The 9,067-nt window shown below is 37.7% G+C and overlaps 1 pseudogene; it reads left to right on the top strand.

Annotated features, from left to right (window-relative positions):
• Nucleotides 1-4,778: 4,778 nt before the first annotated feature.
• Nucleotides 4,779-5,505, top strand: LOC136328958 (dnaJ homolog subfamily A member 1 pseudogene; annotated as a pseudogene).
• The last annotated feature ends 3,562 nt before the right edge of the window (nucleotides 5,506-9,067 follow it).

Here is a 9,067-nt window from a genome sequence, read left to right as displayed (position 1 = left end):
AAGGAGGTGGCTATTTGCACCTCTTTCTTTTTGTCTGTCTGCTTGTATCCATTTTCCATATTCTAGAAATTTGTTAAAGTGGTTGAAATCTCAGCTTTGTTGTTCACTGTCCTCCTAATACCTCTTTTTGCAGGTTCCTTTTGGTACTTCTGTACTTTTCTTTAGGAAGAACCTCTAGAGAGAGCTGAGGTAAGTCCATTGGCCATGGTCTGCATTTATTATTTTTTTTATCAAAGTATAGTTGACATACAATATTATATTAGTTTTAGGGGTACAACATAATTGTTTGACATTTATATACCTTGCAATGTGATCACCATGATAATAAGTCTAATAACCATCTGTCATTGTATGGTCATTGAGATATTTTTGAGTATCATCCTTATGCTGTATATTATATACAGCCCTATGACTTACTTATTTTATGAGTAGAAATCTGTACTTCTTATTTTCCTTTACCATTTTTTTTACCCATCCTTCCAACCCCTTTTCTCTGGAAACTATCAGTTTGTTCTCTGCATGCACGACTCTGTTTTGTTTTGCTTGTTCATATATTTTATTTTTTTAGATTTCACACATAACTGAAATTATGCAGTATGTGTCCTTCTCTGTCTGTTTTATTTCACTTAGCATAATACCCTGTAGGTCCATCCATACTGTCACAAATGGCAAGATTTTATTGTTGAGTAATATTCAGTTATCTATGTATGTATTTTTATATAAGTGGATAAATACATGAATATTACATCTTCTTTATCCGTTCATCTATTGATGGACTCCTAGGTTGCTTTTATATCTAGGCTATTGTGAAATAATGCTGCAGTGATCATAGGGGTGTGCATATATATTTTTGAATCAGTGATTACATGGTCTGTGTTTTGAACTGGAAGCGCTACAGGAAATAGTTTATATCTTAAAATGCAACCTTGCTAAGCATGTAAGCTCTTTTTTCTCCCACACATGACGACACACCAGGGTCAGTATGATTAAGTAACTGACCCTAAGGAGAGATAGATTCTAAATGGCTAAGCTGAGATTTAAACTGGTTACTTCTAAATACTCTTGTTTCTCCCTAAGGAGATTTGAGGAAACCACCTTCTCAAAATGTGTAAGAGGCAGTTGTTCTTTCATTGAGGTTACTAGAAAACAGGGTTGGGCCATGAGAGATATAGAAGTTGGGGGAATGTGCTGGTGGGCAATCAGAAGTCTTGAGTTTTAGTTCCAACTTTTCTGCTAACTACATGGCATTTGGCCTTCTTCATTTAAAAAAATGAGAGCATTTGACAATCTAGGTGTTATTATTTCTTTTGCTAGATCACTTTAGAAATGTCTTGAGTTTTGTTGCTGATATTGAGATCACCTAATTGTTGGTTTCCAAGAAAAGCAGAATTATCTTCCTCTCTTCCATGACAATGTCATGATAAAACAGAAAGAAACTTAAAGGTAGATAGAAAAAGGCATGGTAATCAAAGGCATTTATTATGCATCTATGTGTGCAAGATACCCTATGCTTCTGGATGCCACTATTTCTTCAGTAGATACAGCAGAGTATTTCCTGGGATATCAATAAAATTCCTTTAAGCTTCATGTCTTCTCACTTGCACAGGCTACTTCTAACATTTTATTTTTGATTTTGTATTCTGAAAGAGGGACCCCTAATGGTATATACTTCAGGGTGTATAAAACCAGGATCTCCCCACAGTTGGCAGGAGGGTGGTACAGTAAGAATGATGAGAAAGTATCTGTTTCCTTCTGGTGTGATGGCCTAATAGAGCACAACATAGAAGGATACAAGAAATTGACAGTAATCTGGTGAATGTTTTTGATACCAAGTCAGGTAATTCCAATGCAATGTCCAGTTTAGTCTTGAATGATCTCTGTGGCCCAATTTCCTATTTCAATGGCTAACTCTACTCCTCTTTCTATAGACAGGTTTGTGTTGAGGCCAGTAGGCTGCCCACACTAGGGCAAAACTGGGAGGTGTTCCTAAGGAACTTCTCTCTTTATTTCTGGGGAATGTGTTGAAATCTTAGGATCAAGCAGAATAGTTTAAGTTGGAAATATAAAGTGGCAATCCTTTATATTAGCTGACTCTGGCCCCTGGGAGTAGTTTAGTTGAAATGTGGTAGGATATTTTTTCTTAGTAGACTAAAAGTTTCAAAACGACCTTTGGTGCATCAGAATTTTCTAAATGCCTCCCTGTGTACAGTGAGGCTGAGAGAACAAATTTCAATCATTTGAAAAAGAAATTCTTAGGGAATTTGCTAAAAGATTGGAAACTGGGCAAGGTACATGAACATATGTATTAGCATCTGCAAAACCATAAGGATCCATGCCCGATGTAGGATGACAACAGTTAAGACAAAGATGGAAGTGAAAGGAATAAGCTTTGTTTACAAAGCCATGCTGAACACAGATTTATTTTTTTCAGCTTACCATTGCCAGTGTCTTGGTGAGGAATCTCTTGGTTCTGAATCTCAGAGAACTGAACCTAAATCAGCTTATGTATAAAAATAATTTATTGGCTCACAGCATTGAAGAGTGCAGTGAAGCAGACCCAGATGGTTTTTTTTTTTCTTTTCTTTTCCTTTTTTTTTTTTTTGCAGCTCAAACAATTAAATTAAGATGGGCTTTTCTGAGTGTTAGTAGTGACTGGATGGCTATGGTGGCCCCAGCCCAAGTTTATTCACTAAAATACCAATTAGAAGATGCTACTAAAGTAGTCTAGAAAGGATTTTGTATTTAAAAATGTATCATTTAGGACTCAGCATGGTAAAAGTAGTAGAAAACCCCAATCAAACTAGCCTCAGCAGAAACTGAGTGTATTGGTTCACATAACTGGAAATCCATAGAGAGTTTGCCTTCTGATACAGTGTGCTTTAGAGTTAAACCAATGTCTAGAACAGGGGTCTCAAACTCAACTCAGCATGTGGGCTGCAGAGCAAGATCACAGTTGTTCGGCGGGCCGCACTAGGTCTACAAAAGGCGACTGTTACGCAACACTTTTCTCACTGCAGTTGAAAACAAAAAAAAAAAAAATCAGTACAACAAGCACAATCATACATGCAGTTTACTCAGTGTCACAAAACGACCAGAAACTGTAGTTCGCATCACATCTGCTGTTAACTAAGCTATTATCTAGCTAGGATGCTAGAGAAATGAAAAATACAAGTAGGCCCCTAGGCTTACTTAATTTTATCCAAAATATTTTGAACTTTGTGGATTAGTCTGCGGGCCGCACAAAATTGTTCGGCGGGCCGCATGCGGCCCGCGGGCCACGAGTTTGAGACCCCTGGTCTAGAAGATGCCTTTCTTGCCTCTTCTTTCTGTGGCAGCTGTTTGCATAACCATTCTCTTTTTACAGAATAAGATGGCAGCAGCAACCTATGCCTCATGTCCTTGCACTGTCAAGTCTAAAAGAAGAAGGAAAACTTCTCTTGGGTGTATGTTATCCTTGGATGAATCATTTTGCCAGGGAGATCATTTTGCCTTTGACTGGAGTAAGCCTTTCATGGTTGGAGCCCACCTCTGGAGACAGTGCCACCCAAACCATCCAATTGAAAATGGGGCTCTGTGACCAAAAGGATAGGCATGGATATTGGGCAGCAAACAAGAGGTGCCTGCTATAAAAAAATACCATGACAAGGGCTAAGTTTGTGAATAACCAGAAGATTAGCTGGAGGCAAAAGAAGCAAAGAGAGTTGTATTAGTTAAGATTCTGCAGAAAAACAAAACCAATAGAAAATACACACATACCTCTTAGAATGAGATTTATTGTAATGTACTGGTTCACCTCATTTTGGACAATGAGAAGTGTTAGGATCTGCTGTTTGTAAGATGGAGTCCCAGGAAATCTGGTGGTGTCAATTCCAGTACAGGTCTGAAGGCCTGAGAACCTGGAGAGTCCAAAATATAAGTCCAAGGGCAAGAGAAGGCTGAAGTCTTAGCTCAAGAAATTAATTGGAGAGAGAGAATTTAACCTTCTTCTGCCTTCTTGTTCTATTTGGCCCCTCAGTTGGTTGAAGGAGTTTCACACACATTGGTGATAGCCACCTGCTTTACTCAGTTCAGCAACTCAAATGCTAATCTGTTCTGGAAACACTCTCACAGACACATCCATAAATAGTATTTAACCAGATATCAGGGCTTCCCATGGCCCAGTCAAGTCAATGTATACAATGAATGATCAGATGGAACTTTCCAGAACACTCAGTGAGAGGTGGAAAAACAGCAGCTTTTCTAGCTGTGGGCAGCAATGCGCTGTTTACTGCTCCTCCACATTGGCCTCGGCCCACTTACTGCCTGTCAAAAATGGTGAAAAAACTACTTACTATGATATTTTGGAGATAAAACCCAATGCCATCCAGAAAGAACTGAAAAAAACTTACAGGAAGCTTGCCTTGATGTACCACCCTGATAATAAACCAAATGAAGGAGAGAAGTTTAAACAGATATCTGATGCTTAGAAAGTGCTCTCTGATGTGAAGAAAAGGAAGTTCTATTACAAAAGAGGAGAATGGGCAACTAAAAAAGGTGGAGCAGGTGGCCATTTTGGCTCTCCCATGGCCATCTTTGATATGTATTTTGGAGGAGGAGAAAGGATGCAGAGAAAGGAGAGGTAAAAATGTTGTGCATTGCTCTCAGTAACCTTAGACATTTTATAGAATGGTGCAACAAGAACATTAGCTCTGCAAAAGAATGTGATTTGTGACAAATGTGAAGACTGAGGTGATAAGAAAGGAGCAGTCGAGTGCTGTCCCAATTGCCAAGGTCCTGGGATGCAAATAAAAATTCATCAGATAGGACTTGAAATGGTTCAGCAAATCAGTCTCTGTGCGTGGGGTCCCAGGGCTGTGGGGAAGGAATCAGTCCTAAAGATAGATGTAAAAGCTGCAATAGAAGGAAGATAGTGAGAGAAGATTCTTGAAGTTCATATTGACAAGGGCATGAAAGATGGCCAGAAGATAACATCCCATGGTAAAGAAGACCAAGAACCAAGACTGGAGCCAGGAGATAGTATCATTGTTTTTGACCAGAGAGACCATGCTGTTTTCACTTGACAAGGGGAAGGGTTTTCCATATGTATGGACATATTGCTGGTTGAAGCCTTGTGTGGCTTCAAAAAGCCAACAGCTGCTCTTAATAACCGAACCACAATCATCACCTCCCATCTAGGTCAGATTGTCAAGCATGGAGATATCAAATATGTGCTAAATGAAAGCATACCAATTTTTTGTAAACCATATGAAAAGGGTCACCTAATCATCAAACTTAAGGTAAATTTTCCTGAGAATAGCTTTTTTCTTTCCTGATAAACTCTCTTTGCTGGAAAAACTCCTACCTGTGAGGAAGGAAGTAGAAGAGACTGATGAAATGGACCATGTAGAACTGTTGGACTTTGAACCAAATCAAGAAAGATGGCACCATTATAATGGAGAAGCATATGAGGATAATAATTGTTATCCTAGGTGTGGTGTTCTGGATAAGACCTATTAATGGAGCCAGTGAATAAAATAACACTTACTGCTTGCCTTTTATATACTGTAGTGAATGAGTGAAGGACTATAGTGAAAATATACTTACTACTTTATAATATTTTTGTTTTAATTTCAACTATAGTAGTGTTTTAAAAACTAAATGAAGAATAAAATCAAATATAAAAGCTGAGTTTTTCCTATATGTATGACAACTTAAGGGTGCAAGATAAGTTTAAAACTTGTAAAAACTACTTAAAAATTTTCCCCTAGCATACCTTGTAATTAATTTCATCTATGTACATAAAATAGCTTAGACTGAAATGACAGTATATGTACTGACTTTGGTGTATGGCCCTTAATTGTTAAGCTATAAAGTTAAAATTCTGTATTTAACTGGCAGACAGACAAAGAACATAATTTGTAGAGTTGTGTTAGTTTGTATAATTGTATTAAGTGGGATTCATTGTGATGCCTCTGCATTTATTCTGTTGCCACAACCGTTAGTTGAAGATGGCATGCCATAAAATTTAACCTGTGGATTCAGTGATAGAAATGATACCTTTCTAAGGAAAGAGTTTATCATAGTAAGCTGTTTCTTGAGGGCATGCTTTATAGAATTGCATTCCCTTTGGTGGTACCATCTCTTAAAAAAATATGTAACTATATTAGTCCTTAGTTACATTTTTTTCTTTCTCTTTTGAACCATAAGCCTTAAAGAGTAATTTCTGGAGCAGGCTAACTTAGAAGCTGAGTGATGAGAACTTTACATGGAGAAGTGATTTTCATGTACATGATAGGACCATGTTTTTTAGGTATGTTACAGGATTACTTTAAACCAATTAAGTCATACTCCAAAGTAACTGTAATTAATGTTGGTAGTATAGCAAGTTATGAATAGCTATAATAATTGTATGTTTAAAAGTCATATGTTCACAAGTTTAAATCTGGATATCAGAATTTAAGCAATTCTTGAAATGTATGAATGTCTCCTTCATATACTGATTACAAAATAACCCCCCCCAAACAAACAAAAAAAAGATCACAGAGGAAAAGGGGAAAAGGAAGGAAAAGAGCATTTATAAAGTGCTTACTCAAAAGGGGATGATAGGATGGGATAAACCTGAAGGGAAGGGGGGAGGGCACTATAGGGAGGGGGGCAAGGGAGATTTTGAGGGGAATATGGGGGAGGGGGATGCATTCAGGGCAACACTAGAATCTATGTAAACACAATAAATTAAAATCAATAAAAAAATTTAAAAAAGTGCTTACTCTGTCAAGTATGAGTGAAACATTTTGAAATCTGCCCAATGACCCTACTAACAAATGATGAATCATTATATCCAAAAACATGCAGACAGAAGTGGTGGAGACAGCATTCAAATTCAAGACTGCTTTCTCCAAAGTCCAACAATGAGTGATGCTTTGCTAACCTAAGAGCATGAGAGCCTGTATCTGAATTATATAATGAAAGACATATAATAGATACATTGGGTTAGTGGTTCTCAAAGTAAGCCTTTTAGAATATCTGCTTGGTTCTCTCTTTTCCAGCTGAAAGCCAGATTTTCTTCAGATATGTCAAGTAAAACATATCAAGTATGATAAATGCTGAGTAGATCTGAGAATCCAGCTGTTTTCTAATAAGCCAGATACTAAATTGATTTGCAGAAAATGCAAAACAATGATGCTTTTCTTGGTAAATGTTCTTTGGTTTTAGAAAATAGAGTTATTTTTCTATCATTGATGTTATATATATTAATATGTAATGGGTTTACTATAGTTATTTTAAATGATTTAATAAAAAATTAAAACCCTCTTTTAATTTTTAATATAGTAAATATTGATAAGTGTACATTCAGTACACAAAAGTTCTCTGGGATCCTCAATAAATTTAAAGAGTGTAAAGAGATACTGAGACCAAAAAGTTTGAGAGCTGCCACGTGTTGCAGGTTGCAGGTCTCAAGAAGGGATCATCAGAAGAAGGCAACAGGTGTGTGACCTTATTCTTGGGTCCTCTAGCAGCAACTTTGCTTTGCAAATAATTGGACTTGTCTTTTAAAAATGGGTGGGTTTATTTTTCATGGTAACGATAACCTGGAAAACTAAAGCTTGAATCTTTAAAAATTTAAATTGAAGTATAATTGATATACAACATTATATTAGTTTTAGGTGTACAAAATAACAATTCAGTATTTGTATGTATTGTGAAATGATCACAATCAGTCTAGTTAACATCCATCACCACCCATAGTTACAAAAATGTTTTCTTTCTTGTGATGAGAACTTTTAAGATCTACTTTCTTAGCAACTTTTAAATTAGTGCATAAATTCTTGATGGTTTTTTATTAGCCATTGGTTTCAAACCAGTTTTTCACCCAACTTTTAAACAGGATAAAGAGCTTTGGTTTATGCTTTGGAAATGGACTTGCTGAGACGTGGACTTGGTCAAGTAGGCTGAGAACATCATGTGCCCAGTAGAACAGTGTGTTCACAGCAGGAAATGTGGTATGGAATATACTTTTCCAATGAAAAAAGGCCAAGGAAGTGTTCCTGTCCATTGTAAAATAGATGGCTATAACACAGTGTGTTTTAAAATTAAAAAAAAAACTTTTCACCTGTACTCTCTGTTCTACTCAACCTTTGCCTAAGGGGGTCACAGAGAGTGAGAGCAAGTCCCAAGATAAGCTAGGAAGCTGAGCCAGGAAATCCACAAATTAGAAAATAGTTTCTTGAATAATCAGGAATTGTGGGTCTTTCTAGATCTAGAAAATTGGCAAATACTTAAACTTCTTTGAAAAGCTCTATCTAACGGTTGAAGCTCTTTTAACGTTTTTTTTAACAATCAGGAGTATTATTTCCAGCCTAGACAGTTAGCAGTTTAAAATTGTTAAGAATGGCTTAGCCTTCAAAGTAAATTCCAGATTGTTTAACCAGGCATGCAAAGTGCTTGGATGTTACTCATTATAGGAAAAGCAGAACTATTTATTAGCTTCAGACTAAATTAAGCCTCTCTCACGTTTTCATGAAAAGGCCAAAATCTATTCGATTTTCAAGTTTGCATATGTGACAGACACATTTACAAAAGTTTTTTGAATTCAGAAACAAGTCCAAACTTTGAATTTAGGAAGCCAAATCTCAGTAGGGTTTGATGAGAAAGAAGGTTTATGAAGGCTGCAGGTATGAGCTGATCTCAAAGCCCCGGAGCCCCAGGGGGTGATGCTCTGCCCATCTGGGGCGTTGCTCTGTTGCAACCAGAGCCATTCTAGCACCTGAAGCAGAGGCCACAGAGCCATCTTTAGTGCCCGGGCCAACTCTGCTCCAATGGAGCCTTGGCTGTGGGAGGGGAAGAGAGAGACAGAGAGGAAGGAGAGGGGGAGGGGTGGAGAAGCAGATGGGCGCTTCTCCTGTGTGCCCTGGCTGGGAATCGAACCCGGGACTCCTGCACACCAGGCCGATGCTCTACCACTGAGCCAACCGGCCAGGGCAGCCCTGGATATCTTGACAGAAGGTTATTCCAACAGAAACTGGTCTCAGAGAACAAGACCTCTGTACCTAAGACTCAGGTTAAAAAGTGGCCAGGGAGATTTGGGAAG

This window comes from Saccopteryx bilineata, chromosome 3, assembly GCF_036850765.1.
Source record: "Saccopteryx bilineata isolate mSacBil1 chromosome 3, mSacBil1_pri_phased_curated, whole genome shotgun sequence".
Lineage (NCBI taxonomy): Eukaryota > Metazoa > Chordata > Mammalia > Chiroptera > Emballonuridae > Saccopteryx > Saccopteryx bilineata.
The sequence above is the reverse complement of the archived record's forward strand: the minus strand, read 5'-3'. Positions and strand labels throughout refer to the sequence as shown.